Raw genomic sequence first — 15,559 nt, forward strand, 5'->3', positions numbered from 1 at the left:
CTCTCGTATCCTTTGCTTTTATACCGGCACTTTATGACCGACGATAAAATTCGCAAGCCGACTCAACAAACAAAAGCGGGCATGACGAGGTGAGCGTCTCAAAGAAACCAATAAAGTAGATTTCCCCTGTGGTCGTCCATTGTCGATTTCTTAGGATCGTCATGTCAGGAATCATCGTCTGAAAGCGCGCGTGAAGATTCTTCTGTTGCGAAGATTAGGAATTATTGGATTGTGTTGATGAATCGAAATCGAATCTGTATTGATAAGTAGAAACTAACCTGATCACGATTAAAATTTTTTTATGAAAAGTGCGTACAGTAAACTCCATCTATATGAACTTGTCGGACGACAAGTAGTTTGTGATATATAACAGAGGGCCACATATTCTTTCCATCGTCTATTTACGATTTTTCGTCCATTTAATTCGACACTATACGTATAAGCTCGTACAAATAAATGAAATTCATATAAACGGAGGGTACTATCTAAAATTTGACCGGGAAAAATCGTTTAGAAATGAAAATAAAATATTCTTCATAAAAATGCTACACTATTTTGTTATTTGATATAGAATTTGTTCGGGCGTGTAAAAACTTGGACGATAAAAATATAACATAGCAATGCATCCATAAATGCGAAAAGAGATCATAAAAAGCACCATAAATTCCCTACAAAGGACGCTTATTCCATCTCTCCCTCAATTACATGCTCCGACCTATGTACCGATACCATCCACAACAAAAAAACAATCACATATCTCCTACATGCTACTACAAGTTTATATAAACCCAACGGTTCTCCGAAGAATCCATTGTATTCGCCAACACGTTCATGGCATCACCCACTGCTTTCGACCTGCGATAATAGAGACAAAATGGGGGAAGATCCCTAAGCCCAACAGCTTAGCCCGACCAACGACGAATTGAGTCGTCCAACCTACCGACAAATTCTTTCCCCTTCGCTCCAGCAATCATCACCCAACTACGTGTACATACATATAACGAAACACACTATCCAGATACCTCGCGTACTAAGTATGTACATCATCGTTCCGTGATTTACTCGCAAAACGCTGGTCGTAAAATGAATCGTAAACGATCGTAAGCTGCTTCGGTCCGGTAGGTACCTACATAGAGAAGCATGTACGCGTCTCGAAAGCGTGACAAAAAACGGTGGCAACGAAAAAAGCTGACCGGTCTGTCGAGCGGCGCTCGTTTAACCAAGAAACACCGAAGACGGTTTCGAGATGCGGATCGTTTACGTAAGGCGTTCCACTGGTATAAAAACGGGCGAAGGTAGCGGCGAAGATTAGCGACATTCGTATCATGGCGCATACCTACTCCAGCGGCATGTACCGAATTAGAGGAGGAGCTTATTACCGTGGCTGTAGCTGTGCACTCTATAATCCAGCCGCACTTTCCACGACTGTAGATAACTGTATAACAAAGCGCCAGAGCCAGCTACGCGTCTCTCTCTCTCTCTCTCTCTCTCTCTCTCTTTCTCTCTCTCTCTATTTCTCTACAACGAGACATGGTTATTGTTTCTAATTTAAAGCAACGATTTCCTGTCGCGCCGAGTAGAAACTAGACGCCACCGTGTTAAGTCGTTCGTGTACGCTAGGTGAACGGGTGACTGGCTCGGTTCATTCATTCGTTTCCTCGTTCGTTGCGAGGAACGAGGTTACGTGGGTTATATAGGGTCAGCTATGCGTGCAGAATACGCGTAGGCTTCCTCGGAGTGGCGGTCAACGACTCTGTCGCCGATTCCCTCGACTTTGGCAACACGGCTTCGCGTGGCAGACGTCTGCGACACGACGAATCAGACACAAGAGAATGAATCGTAAAGCACTTGCTTCACAGCTTCTTTTATATGGGTAACGGTCGTCTCAGTTGGTGTTATATATCGCGCCTTGATGGTCGGGATAGTGATCTAAGCGATTTGTGTCGGTTTAAACGCAAAGCCGAGGGAATTGTAAGAACAACTAAGGAAGACGTTTATACGACGTAGGATATTTGGTGTGAACTGGGAAAAGGAAATATGGTATCAAGGTATCTGAATCATCTACTTACACAATGTTACGGTGTAGATAGTTTGTTCATTCAGGATAATTTAGTAAAATTTTAATGCATTAATGTTTGAAACTGATTCTTTCATTTAGACGATAGAAAATGTCAATGATTTTACAAATACAAATAATTTAAAAGGTAAAGAAGATTCTAGGTTCCTTCAGCCAAGCAAATTCTCCTTACAAATTTCAATGAATATTTTATCTTATGTACAAAACCTCTAGCGAGAAACATTCTAACAGATATACGTTGCCAGTCAAACGCAAGAAGTGGTATGGAAAGAATAGAACCTGACAGACGTCACTTTTTCCAACACTTAATTAAATATGCAATTACGTGTTTCAACTCAAATACACTGTTTCCACGTCGGTAACATACCTAGCCTAAGCTATCCCTGCGTAAATTGACTACAGAAATTAGGAAACGCTGAAAGAATACGGATTTCATACACCGCTTGAACGACAATAAAAGGTATTTGAGTAACCGAAAATTCAACTATTTATGGAACTGTGGGTTTTAAATATTCCTCGTAGCAACGATCATCGGCTGAGTGAGAGAAACGTCATCTCTGTTCATTATGAGGAGAGCGATCTCACGAGCGTCTCGTAATAAGGCGTACTCGGTGCGAAACTGGTCGAGCTATTATCTTTTTTTTTTACGACACGACTACCAGCGTCTTCGCGTCTGCGACTGAATTGGTCCATCCAGCGAGCTGTATTCGCACTTCTTGCTTTACCTTCATCGCAGACCAATTTTCAACGATCTGATTTTGTTGCGAACGATAAGAGGAACAAAACGTGAAACGAATGAGAAGCAAAAAGGAGCGAGACGAAGATAGAAAATTGAAAGAAAGAAGAACGAAAGGAATATAGAGAAGCAGGAAGCGATAGATAATAGAAGATGGGAAGCGGAGACAGAGACGGGTCTACGTAATTTCCAGGTTATTAATCAGCTCAGGAGTTCTAGCGCATTCCCATTTGCGATCGTTTCGTCGCACATCCCGTGGACTTAGCTTAATAATCGCAATACCGTGCTAAGCCCAGATTACTTTAAGTGCTTCAACATTTATCTGAAACGTACTTTTACGAAATATTCATGCCGGGAGTGGCTCGACTCCGAGAATAGCGGCGGAATTAGTTGATAATTGTTGCATAGGTAAGAAAATTGCAGAGTTGGGTTATATATAATACTTTATTAACTACACGTCTTACAAGGTACGATATATCTCGTGCTGACTCGTGCGGCTACCAGCACGGAAATACCGAGAAAAATGAAAAAAAAATGGCGGTTCTCGGATACGAGCAACTGTCTCGAATAACAGTAATGTTCGTATATGTATAATCTCGAAACAAAAACGCTCTTTAACAATAATGGAAAACGATCTACCGGTTCTGCAACCAATTGTAAGAAACAAGATTAGATCCAGGGGGAAGTAGACGAGACAGACATTTACTAAATCGAGTATTTATGGAAGGATTGAGGATTATAGTTTTCGTGACTCAGTGACTTTTATTATATAGATATAGATATAGATATAGATATTATATAGATTATATATTATATAGATCGAAGCGCATGTAAAACAGGTCGTAATAAGTCAAAGAACATAATTAAATAAACAACGTGAGAATGGATGAAACCACGGTTAATTTGTTTAATATGTATCTCAATTAACTAACGTATTACGAATGACAAATTAATTAACACAATTCATGTTTAATTATATGCCATTAATTTTGTATACATTATAGCGAATGACGTTCAATTAGTACATGTTATTGGATGATACATTCTTCAGGGCATTATCGCGAATTACGTATATCGAAGTTAATTAAACTTGACGAAATACCCTGTCACATTTCAATCGAAGAAAAACCTTCCGACGTTATTTATTCAACGTCAAACTATTTCTATGCTATATTAGAAATTAATAGCTATGAATACAAAAATCGATGAAGAATATATCTTCTTCATTAACATTCCACGCACAACGGCGACGGCAAGAACAAGAAGAGTTAGAAACAATACCAGTGCATCTTATAGAGAAGAATCTATCTTACACGTTACAATATCTTTTAGGAGCTCCAAGTATAGCTCGGTAGCATATAATGCATAAGAGCTCGTGAAATGCACGTTTCATGCAAAATATTCCATCTCGTACCTTCAATTTGTACGAGCTTCTTACGAAAAAGGCAGCAAAACGATTTCATATTTCAGTCACGTCTATACGCACTTTACGTTCCGATTTTCGATCAATTTTTTTCTGAAAAAGAAAAATGCGTACACCTAGCAAACGCATTGTCCGTGGCTGTATCTCCTATTGAATACTTTGTATACCTGTTGCAAAACTGAGCACAACGCTACGTCACCTATTCAACCGAAACGGTCTTCCATTCTTCGCGGTAAATAAAAAAGAAAAGCAGTGACGGCTCGAATCGAATCACGTCTACCTTTGAGATCTCTTCGAAATTTCTCATAATGATTATCGAAGTCACATTTTTTCGGAAAAATATAAATGAGATTATACATTCATAAATGTGTTTGGATATTTTCGTGAGCTACTGTATGTTACAGGCAGATATTAAAAAAAACAAACAAACAAATAAGAGACAAAGAAACGGCGGGTATACGAGATTGCTGAGACCAGAAAAATTCCTGCTAATGTTACGTAGTTTATAAATGTTAACGAGAATGTAAGGTGGCAGTTTTCTCCCAGCGAAACCATGCACGTAATCGTTATATCGTACACCATGAATTTCCACGTTTTCTGCGATGCTATTAAAGCCGGTAAATACGCCAAGTAATATTTCATTTCCGGCAGTTTCCTCGATTACGGTCAAACGTATGATGCTCAAGTATTTATTATTTCTTTCCGTATAAAGAGGACACCATGTATTACGTTCGAACATTACTCGCGAATTTTTTAACTGTTCGTTATATCCTAAGAATGTCATATAACGCATTCTAATTCTCTGGATAGCAATACCACTTCGATGGTAATAACTATAATGTCTCGCGGATAGATCGAATTAATTCTAGTAAAATTACTGGTATTCGCTAAAAAATTGTATTCACTGAATTTTTTGCGATATTTGGAGAATTGCCTACATTTTGCCATGTTATATGTAACCTATTAAAGTTTAAAGATTAAATCTTGCAAATATTAGGAGGATAACAAATAAATATGTTACCTGCATATATTATCATCTGGCATTCGTTTTTATTGTACGTGCAATCTACTATAAATATAATCTCGCATAAATTCACAAAATTATTTCAACACTCTTATATTTAGTTTCTTCAAAAATATTAAGAATCGTAACCCAAGTGTCTTCATATATTATCAAACGACTAAATTTGTAAGATGTAAAAATGAATCAGCAACGAAAGTAAAATAATCCATGTTTGACCAAGTTACGCGAAAATAAGGCGCGAAGGAATGGAAGTTCGTTAGAATATTAAACGGAAGGTTGCGCGACCGACGGCGTTGAACCATAAAAGCGTGTAAAATATCGATCTCGACGGCGTTCTTAATCGAGCCGAAAACTTCGTTACAGGATATTCAATGAACGTCGAACAATCCATGGAACTCGAGGCTAGGTTAGACCACGTTGCTCGTGCGTCAGACATTTCTCTATGCTTCGAGCATGCATTTCAAAAATCCATCTTTTTTCCACCGATGCACGTGTCGCTGTTTGGTCCTCGCCTTTTTCATGCTCTGGTTACGATACGAGTGGAGGCGAGTTTACTTCAGATTGCACCGGCCTCTTACAAGCGTTTAAAAGCACGATACGAGATCATTCGAGAACGTAGTACGAACTATAACAACGTCTGATTTGAAATTATTTATCGTAGCAACTCCACGTATGAAAATACAATTGAACTGCAGCTCCGTTTAAGAAGGAACATATCAACTTCAAAGGACGCATAAAAGGAAGCAATTTTACATATGAAAATACAATTGAGCTGTAGCTCCATTTGAAAAAGAACATATCAATTTCAAAGAACGTATAAAAGAAAGAACCAATAGAGAACTGGAACAAAGCAAAAATAAGGTGACGATAACAGCGACAATCAATAGCCTTGTCCGCGTCGTGAAAGAATATATATTACTTCAATAAAAATCAGGATCTCGATCGATTAAGACACGAAAAGAATGGAATAACCATTACGAATTCGAGCAGAGCGTTTACCACTCGTGTTTCTTTCCTTCATAAAATTAGCCTTTGTCACTTTCGGATCAGCACTCTCGAGAGGCTGAATCGAAGACCGTGCCAGCTGTTCCCGTGTATTAGAGCCGACCCATCGTTGCCGTCTTTATACACCAGCCGAGCTTCTACTCAACCATTTATTTATTGTCTTGGTCGAGTTTACGATACCTTCTCCTCGCTTTCCTATTGGCATCGGTGTTTTTTACGAATCCTAACCAACGCTTTCACCTATTTTTCAATTCTCTGAAATTCGATCTATAGGTACAATTTTCCTTCTCTCTTCTCTTTCATTTGACGAAGTTAATTTTTATCTAGGCAAGCAGCCCCGAGAAATGTCACGATAAAACAGTGGAATCGTAAAATACCTGTCCTACCACTTTTTCATTTCTATAGATTCGACTGTTAAACCGACCAGGTCAATTGGACATCGATTCCGTCGTCACGAATGGACTGTATTAATCAGCGGTTATCTCCGATGCTTGGTTGTGTCCATTTGAGCAACGTTTCTAGGACGGATAATGGATAATCGTCGGCCACCTGTCCCTGTCGTAATCCCACGAGGTGTAATTAACGAAGCCTCGTTAACATGCGGACTAAGACAAGAGGTCAAAGCACCCGTGGAAACTACGTACGTAGCTTTTAACAACGTACCGTGGATCCCTGCTAATAGACGAAATAACCGACAATACGATTTCGAAGTAGATTTCTCTACGGTGAATCTTATCGTTGGACAAATTTAGGTGGTGCCTGTTTGCACGCAAACATATCAGTCAGTTAACCAAGAACAATATCGGATAAAGACAACTGAGAACGAATACATGACAATTCCATTTCTGTTGGTTTTCTGATTTTGAATGGGAGTAGTTTAATATGATACAGTCAAAAGCTTGTTAGGTTCAAAGATGTTATGACAACTGATATTTTTGAAACTTTCAAAAGGACAAAGAAAATATATATACTTCACTTCAAAATAATATTATTTTAATATATATAATATTGAATTAATAGTAATATTTAAGTAAAAGTATAAGTTATTTGATAATAAATAGAATAGGTTGACAGTATATTGCATTTTAAATTTATGTTTCTATTTTTATATACAGTCTACGTAAATATTCTGCTGTGTTGAATTTTATGATATTCTCTAGTGGTTCGTAAAGTGGCATGCACGCGTTATCACGTCTATTCAGTTTTAAAAAACAGCGATACATAAATTCCTGATCAGATACATAAATTGCTATTCTAGCTCAATGTTACTGTTAAAATATACAAACTTGCCGAGCTTATCAGAAATTGGTTGCAAACGGAGAATTATGCTCTCTATTGAAACATATTGCTCGAAAGTAATTGGACAATTGTGTAATAAAGCAATTGAAACATCAATTGATCTACCGTATTACGTATAAATCAGAGAATTGAACATGTTGACTTTTTTATTCTAGACATTTATTGCGTTCTTTTAAATTATTCAAGAATATGATTTAGCTGTTTCGGCCAACGAAATGATAATTACTTGATTGAAGTCACAAAAGATATGTATATAACAATCAAAATGTTATTATACACGAAAAATATCTGATAATAATAAGTTTATGAGATACAGGGAAAATCAAATCAAAGAATATTACTCAGGTCCAACGTTTAAACTATTGCGTTTCCATGATTAAAACAAACTATTTTCCTACCCAACGTTAACCATAAAGCAAAAAGCTAAACAGATAAATTTTAATAAAACCACTTTGGAAAACCTTTTTTCCGATTCCATGCCAATTTTTTGAAAAACGAACTGGTAGGTATATTTTTTGTGACACTTGAAACCTCTGGACCATTTTGCATTTATCACGTATACAAAAATGGTAAACGATCCTAAAAATAAAATTTTGCAATATCTCTCCATCTACATGTGACTTTAGAATATATTTATCCATTTGAAGTTTAAACAAAATTATTTTCTCTGAACGTCGAAACACGAATACAATTTATCTAAATACATACATATTCAATGGTACAATCTATGTAGCCTACGATAATATGCTCGAGTGGCGACTTTTAAACGTGCGTACAATTCGCGTTTAAAGGATAATGAAATATAGACATTCTTTTACAGCTACGATCTATCCGCTTTAAAACGTCGTGGTTCCGTCGTTCCGGGCGAAAGAAAAGTTTGCTCATCGCCTGACGAATTCCAATGTTTCTTGGCTGCACGACGCGTTACACGGTAAAAAAAATGTTTTTTTCGAGAACTGGTTTTTGAAACTAAGAAACTCGTTCCGACATAATAGAGTGGCCCCGAAGGATTTCAACGTCCATGGAAAGGTACACATTCGTTAAGCCTTAACACGGATCGGTCTCGTCGTCCGTTAATTTAATGCGAATAAATATCGCATCTATCACTTTCTTTCCTCCGCGACTCCTCTCTTTCTTTTTGACTCTCACGAATGAAAAAATAACATTCTTGATGATAAAACAGCACAAGCATCGTAAAATAACACTAACCCTCGGGAGATCCTGTGCATATTCGTTTAAAATTCTTCCAACTGCGTCAATGTTATATTTTTATCTACGCCCTTGCATTTTTTTATTCGAATATCAGAAAAAGCATTATTAAAAATTTCATGTAACTTTACTTTCTTTTACGTTCTCTTCCTTTTTATGATTATTTTTACGAGCAGCACAAAACAACGAGCGAAGTAAACGAACGACCGAGTTTGTTGACACTGTATACGAGACGAGCACATTCTTGATGCCCTTAGTAAAAACATGGCATTGCTAAGGTTCGTCAAGCCAAACAAATGGTTCAGGTGTTCCCCTAAATCTAAAATTCCCAGAATCGTCAGACACCATCTGCGGCGCAAAATGGAACAATGTTTGTTGTTACAAAATACGCCCCAGGTCAATTTTACGATTAAAAAGAATTCACCGCCAAATAAAACGTATACAGATGTTTACATTTGATACTGGATCAAGATGTCGGATAAATTCAACGAATCGGAGTTCTTCTAATTTAACGATTTGATATTCAGTCGAGGATACACATACGTCACAGTTTTTGATTGGTCACTCGAGTTTGCCATTGATCATAATGAAAATCGGTTGTCGTTATTTTATTATCGAAAAATCTACTATCAATACTCTTGGCTTCTTTGTAGCAAGTTTCGGAGTGCACGAAATAAGAAAAGCGTAAATTTGACGGAAGCTTTGCACCGAAAGAAGTTTTACTACAAAACGTTTTGAAATTGTTAATTTTCTTTCCCGCGCCATAAGACTGTGGTATAGTGGATCGACGACGCCATTTTGTGGCATATACTCGATCGAATATTTGATCGATAAACTGAACGCCAAGAGCATTTCAAAATAAACATTCTATCAAAACAGTTAGAGATCACCGACGATTAGAACTACGCACATCGAAATCAAGTACCGATCACGTAATCCAGACACTTTACACAGAATATTTTTGCAAATGATCCCCCGACAAGTGGGTTGAGGTGATATGTATATCCTTGACTGTTTTTACGTTCGAACATTTCGAGACACTTGTATGAATGCGAGACGCACCTTTTTGAATGTCGAGCTTCGATCTGGCTGCTCTCTCCCTCACGGTTCTCGTCACGTTCCGATGCTTCAGATTCAGGTAATCCAAATCGAGGTAGTTGGTGGCGAACAGACTCGAATAAAACGCACCGTCCGAGTCTCACAAACGCGTGTTTCAACGCGTCGTATTGTGCTCACTGAACTCACTCGAGTTGCGTACACGCGGTCGAAAAACGAAATTACCGCATGTAATTCGTTTGTTTTCACTATTACACCGAATTTTCACTGTACGTCGAGGCCGTGCACCCGATATCACACGCGATCAAAACAAAGAAAACTACGACACACCGGAGAAGGCCGTCTCCACGTGTAAGCCGGCGACCACTGGAAAAGAGCGTCCGTCACGTCGGAGCGGCAAGCCGAAACTAGCGCGCCGCGCGGCAGTCAACGAAGGCGAGCCTAGCAGGCCTTTCTCCCATCTCTCTCGAGCGCCAACTCTCCTTCTCTCTCTTCCTTTCTAGCACCCTCGTTTCTCTTTCCCACCGTCGTACCGTTGCTCTCTGTCTACTCGGTGTCCTCCTCCCCTCTACGGACCCAGAGTTCCCCTTCACGCGCAATCCCTTCCTCTTTGCACCGTGTTCCACAGCCGACGACGATCCCTTCTCCACGAACGATCTTTTACACAGACCAGCCAACCCGATCCCTTTTCCAGCCGAGTCCCTCTAGTCCGGCACGAATATCCACATCCACCGTGTGTACCGTGCTCTTTCGTTCTCCCCACTTGGGAGAACCTCGGCCACGTTATGCACCACTGCACACAGTGCACGCAACATCGGGAACGATACTCTCTCTGGTGTACGCGGATCTCACCAACGCCGATCGACCTGATATTCGGAGTTTTGATGAATGGATGGCCTCTGTGTGGATATGGAGAATATAAGTTGCTCCATATAACATGATTCATGACACTAGAGTGAGACGAACGGGTAGGTAGCACGAATTCGAATTAGGAACATGTTAAAGTCTATTTTTCGATTGTTCAGTTTTGTTCCAGTGTTTGTTCCAGTAAAATAATTTGGTTCGAAATAATTTAGTCTTCCATGTGATTTTTTTCTATGAATTTAATACACTGTATCGTATAATTTTATTCGGCAAAAATTTTTATCTCCAAATTAAAATCAATTTCTATGGTGTACGTTGGTATAAAATGTACTCTCATGAACTCTTCTATTCTTCTATGACTGAAAGGGAAATGATTGCTCATAAAGAATGAAATAGAAATATAAATTTCGTTTAGTTTATTCGATTGCGTGCCCTTTGAAAGAAGAAAACAAGTTTGAATATGAAGCTGTCATGAGATCGTTTCATCATCAGTGAAATTTAGTACGGTTTATATCATGTCGACATACCATTTTTTTCAAAGTGACAACATCGTACCGTCGCAATACGATATTTATAGAGGTATTATGAGTTATAATTTTTAAGAATCCCGTAGCTATCGATGTGGCGCCAGAAAGGAGTTCTTTGTATCGTACCGCTGCGTATCAGTGTACTTATGATTACAATATCTTGACGTTTCGAGAAATCATCGATGGCTAACGTTAACATCTGCGAGCGATATTAAACAGTTCCTTTGTCCATCGACCAGATGTTTGAATCGTTAACTGTCAAATTTACATGTTAGGAAATTATTCTATCTCGTGCTGTGATTTACCGAGCAACTTTTACTTAAGTTCTGTCATTAGTAAAGTTCTGTCATCAGTAAAGGAAAAGTTGTAACAAGAAATATTTGTATAATACGACTTACACGTATCGAAACGTCTGATCAAATAATGTATGCTAAGCTAATGTAAATTGGAAGCGAGGTAATAATAACAGTTTCTGTTTCGAGAAATTTTAAGTAAATTTTGTGTTCATTAAATCATCTTCAGAAATTTTGCGACCTATATCTTGCATGACTAAGAAAGTTTTTCGACTGTCTCTTACCTTCGGGCATTTCAGAACTAGTAGAAGAGTCTTAAACTCTTCGCTTGTTTTTTGGACAGCCAATTTGTAAGCGAAAGAATCTTCAGAATCAACCAAAGTCTGTCTCTCTCTTCCTCTCTTAATCATAACCATTATTTATAACCTCAATTTTCTTTTTATTACTGTCCTGTGTTTCCTTAGTTTTCTCTTATTTACTGCCTCGTTAGAACTGCCTTGCAACCAACTTATCGTATTAACAATGGTCACGCGATTCATCGACCAATATATTGTTCGCAATATAAAGTTCGAATAGCCGACAATTGTCGTTGATTTCGTTAATACTTTGAAATTGATAATGCAGAATATTGCTTTGATTAAAGCTTTAACACTATTTAAATTTTTTCACCAATAAAGATTTATGTTTTTATGTAAGATTTATGTAATTTATATGCAAAGCCAATTCTTAGAAAATTTTATAGCAAAGATGATATCTTTATGCGTCTCGGATGAACAGATTTGGAATTTCAATGCTATTCATTTCGAAGAAGGAATACGATATTTATAGTAGTTAAAATATTAGCTCACTCGCTGCTCGTTCGAACTGTTGCATTAATATTTTTTGTCTGTCATTTGAAAAACGAATACCGTTTATATTTTTCCGTACCATAATCCTTGATTGTTCGATCTCGTATCTCGTTAACGTACGTGAAATTTGATTTCGATAAATCATCGTTATCCTGGTGTGTGTAGTTGATAAATAATTTTGAATGAAACACGAGCTACTATAAATGAGCGAATTAACTAACTATATCTTACACAACAGGAAGATGCATTCACGAACGTAATCTCGAGTTTCCAAATGTCTCATTTACGGTGTCCTTTATACTGGTCACCGCAACACCTATCGTGAACACTAGTTATAGACACCGCGAACGATGGTAAATTGCGTCCGGATCTGAACAAACACGTGACCACGATACTATTTACTCCAGTAGTTGGTAGTGACTAGAGTAACGGACCGGCCATGTACCAGGAACTTGCAGGAAGGGTGTACAGATCAAAGACCCCTATATATTTCTCTCGTTTCCTCCTGCTTCTGGTTCTCAAGTATCCCCGCTCATTGCTTTGAAATTGTGTTGGGATAGCGTTGCTTGCTCGGTCACAGCCAAGTTTTCCTGGCCGCATTCCCGTAAGTGTTTCTTAAAGCGAATTTCCGTTAATTTTGCCCCGGTGAAAGATGTGAAATCTTACGATGATCACGGTTCAAGGTTAACGATCGTTGACATACACAAAGTGCTGTAAAGTTGTAAATTAGTGTGATAATTATGGAATTACAGGAAGCTGATACATAATAATATTCCCTTAGGTGGGAAACATTGTAGAATGCTTATTAGGACAACAGCGTGGGATCCTGCGTGGCTTTCCATACATCTTCTATCCCTCTAGCGGTCGACTCGTTATCCGACCAATTTGGCAAGCGAAAACCTTCTCGCTGTTTACGTGGAATGCCGGCTGGCGTTCCTGTAGCAGCAACACATCCGGAGTAGGGAAGCAGTGAGATGGCCTGGAAAAGGAGCGAGCCGCAGAAATAGGGATGGAATGGGATGGACAGCTGGCAGGAGGGTGAGAGAAGCGGTTGGATTTCTAGAGGTAAAGAGCGGTCAAGTCGGACGAGCCCAAGAGAGAGTCCAAGAATCGGTCGGCCATGGCACGACCAGCCGCGGTACATACTCAAGGTTATCAACCTCTAAGCTTCCATTAACTACTGCGCTGTCAATGTGTGCGACCCTTGTCCGCATATACACGTCCGAAGGGTCATACCCATTCCCTGGCATTTTACCCTCGGTGCCCGCAATTTTGCGGTCCTAAGCAAGCCGACTGATTGCATTGCAAGAATTTTTATCCTGTTCGCCGAATGCGCGTCATTTGAGTATACAGATACGTTCACGTTCAGCGATCGCGTATTATTAATTCGACGAGGACCTGTCTTAATGGACCCATTAAATTGTTTGGTTCGTTCATTGGAAATTGATCGCTCTGATCGATCATTCCAGCATCCATAGTCGGTATGATCACGACCATCGTTTTTACCTGTATTATACATGGGTATAACTTCAGAGAATGTTGAGGAACGGTCAGTTTTCGTTGGACCTGTTGGATTTTTTTTTTTTTTTTTTTTTTTTTTAATGAACGGTTGGCTAAGATGGTGGTAAGATACATCGGTTCGACGCAGAGGGTGGCGCTAACAGGTTCATCTCTGGCGCACAATGAGTCATGCCCGATCGTAAAAACTAGTCCGGTCAAGCGGTGGGAACAAAATATACTAAGACATAGGCTGGATCCAGATTCGTCTCCGAGTCGAGAACAAGCCTCTTTCTGTGTTTCTATTGCTTAAATAATGTATGCTATAAAAAGTTACATATATGTATAAAGTATATGGTACATATATATATGTATATATGTATATATGTAAAAGTATACATATATGTATAACACTGCTATGGGTAGAAGAATATTCTTTTATATGAAATATCTGGCGGCTTAATAAGTGGAAGAAAAGTAGGTTGAAGGTTACGCATCTGCGTCGATGTACTTTAACATTTTCATGAAGAAAGGGTAAGGTAATTTATACAGCTTCTTCATAAATGATCTTGTTGAAAGCAAATCAGCTACAAAATCAACTACGAAAAGCAATACTAAATAGAGTTTTCTGGTTTGTGCGCAACAGTGCGGCTCGCTCGGTATGGCTCGATCTTCGATCGATTCCAGAAGATCTCGTCGGGATCGTGACCTTCGTTGGGTCATTATAGCCGTCATAAATCATTCGGCGAAATTACATCGCAAGCTTGCGTGATGAGAGAATTACTCGTCGGTGTATAAGAGAATATTCGCCATGAAAGCATACGAAACAGTCTCCTTGCCGGTTCCAGCTAAGATTGTACAAAGTCCCGAAAGATTACCCCATTAAGACTATCGATTCGATTTCTGTGTAAAGGTAAATACGTACATTTGGGGAAAGCTGTAGTGACTCCGCTCGTAATCATCCAGGTCGAATTCGAACACGCGATGCACATTCTTACAACGACGAAACGAAAAAAAAAAAAAGAAAATCAAACCTCAACATTAAGCGCCGTCCGATGATTTTTCGGTATAAATGAAGTAATATCTTTATTACTCTTAACTAACTCTGCTACAGGTATGTTGTTGCGCTTGTATAGAAAATGATGAAGACTGATTAATTTATCGTTGATTAGATATTTGAATACCGTAACTGATTAAAATGGGCGGCAGTGTAATCAACGTTAACATTACACGCATTAAGATTTTCATCTTCACCATGGGATAAAAATAGCAGTAGGAAATAGTTATGCCGCATTTGACTAAGTTGCAGTGGATTTTTACGTCTGTAATTCATAATTTATACAAATTTTAATATATGTATATCCGTCAGAATATATATATTTTGAACATACATACACAGTAGTATACATAATTGAATATATATATATTATATAATATAAAATTGTTCATTTGTAAGATTGGCTAATGACACGATTACATTATTTATTTAATTTAAACGAAATGAGTATCTTAGAAGCCAGTGCCAAAATTCCAAGTTCACGATTTTAGATTCCTGACTAGCCTGGGATCTCAAATTTGGAGTTTTAAATGCAGGTCTGAAATCTGAAATCATGGGTTTGAGGCTCAAGGTTTTAGATCTAGATTTTAGTATTCTGACGTCTCGGTGTTGGAGCCTGTGATCTCAAAATTACAACGTGAAGT

General features: G+C 38.5%; 1 protein-coding gene across 10 annotated transcripts in view; it reads right to left on the reverse strand.

The window, feature by feature from the left end:
* Window positions 1-10,254, reverse strand: part of LOC126915819 (fat-like cadherin-related tumor suppressor homolog) — a 509,971-nt gene extending 499,717 nt beyond the window's left edge. For 9 of the 10 annotated variants that reach the window (XM_050720847.1, XM_050720849.1, XM_050720848.1 and 6 more), the window contains exon 1: window positions 9,836-10,253. The gene's annotated coding sequence lies outside the window, so the exon portion shown is untranslated. Of the gene's footprint in view, window positions 1-9,835 lie in introns of all 10 variants that reach the window. The other variant, XM_050720852.1, reaches the window with a different exon arrangement.
* Between the last annotated feature and the right edge of the window lie 5,305 nt (window positions 10,255-15,559).

Source organism: Bombus affinis, chromosome 4, assembly GCF_024516045.1.
Source record: "Bombus affinis isolate iyBomAffi1 chromosome 4, iyBomAffi1.2, whole genome shotgun sequence".
NCBI lineage: Eukaryota > Metazoa > Arthropoda > Insecta > Hymenoptera > Apidae > Bombus > Bombus affinis.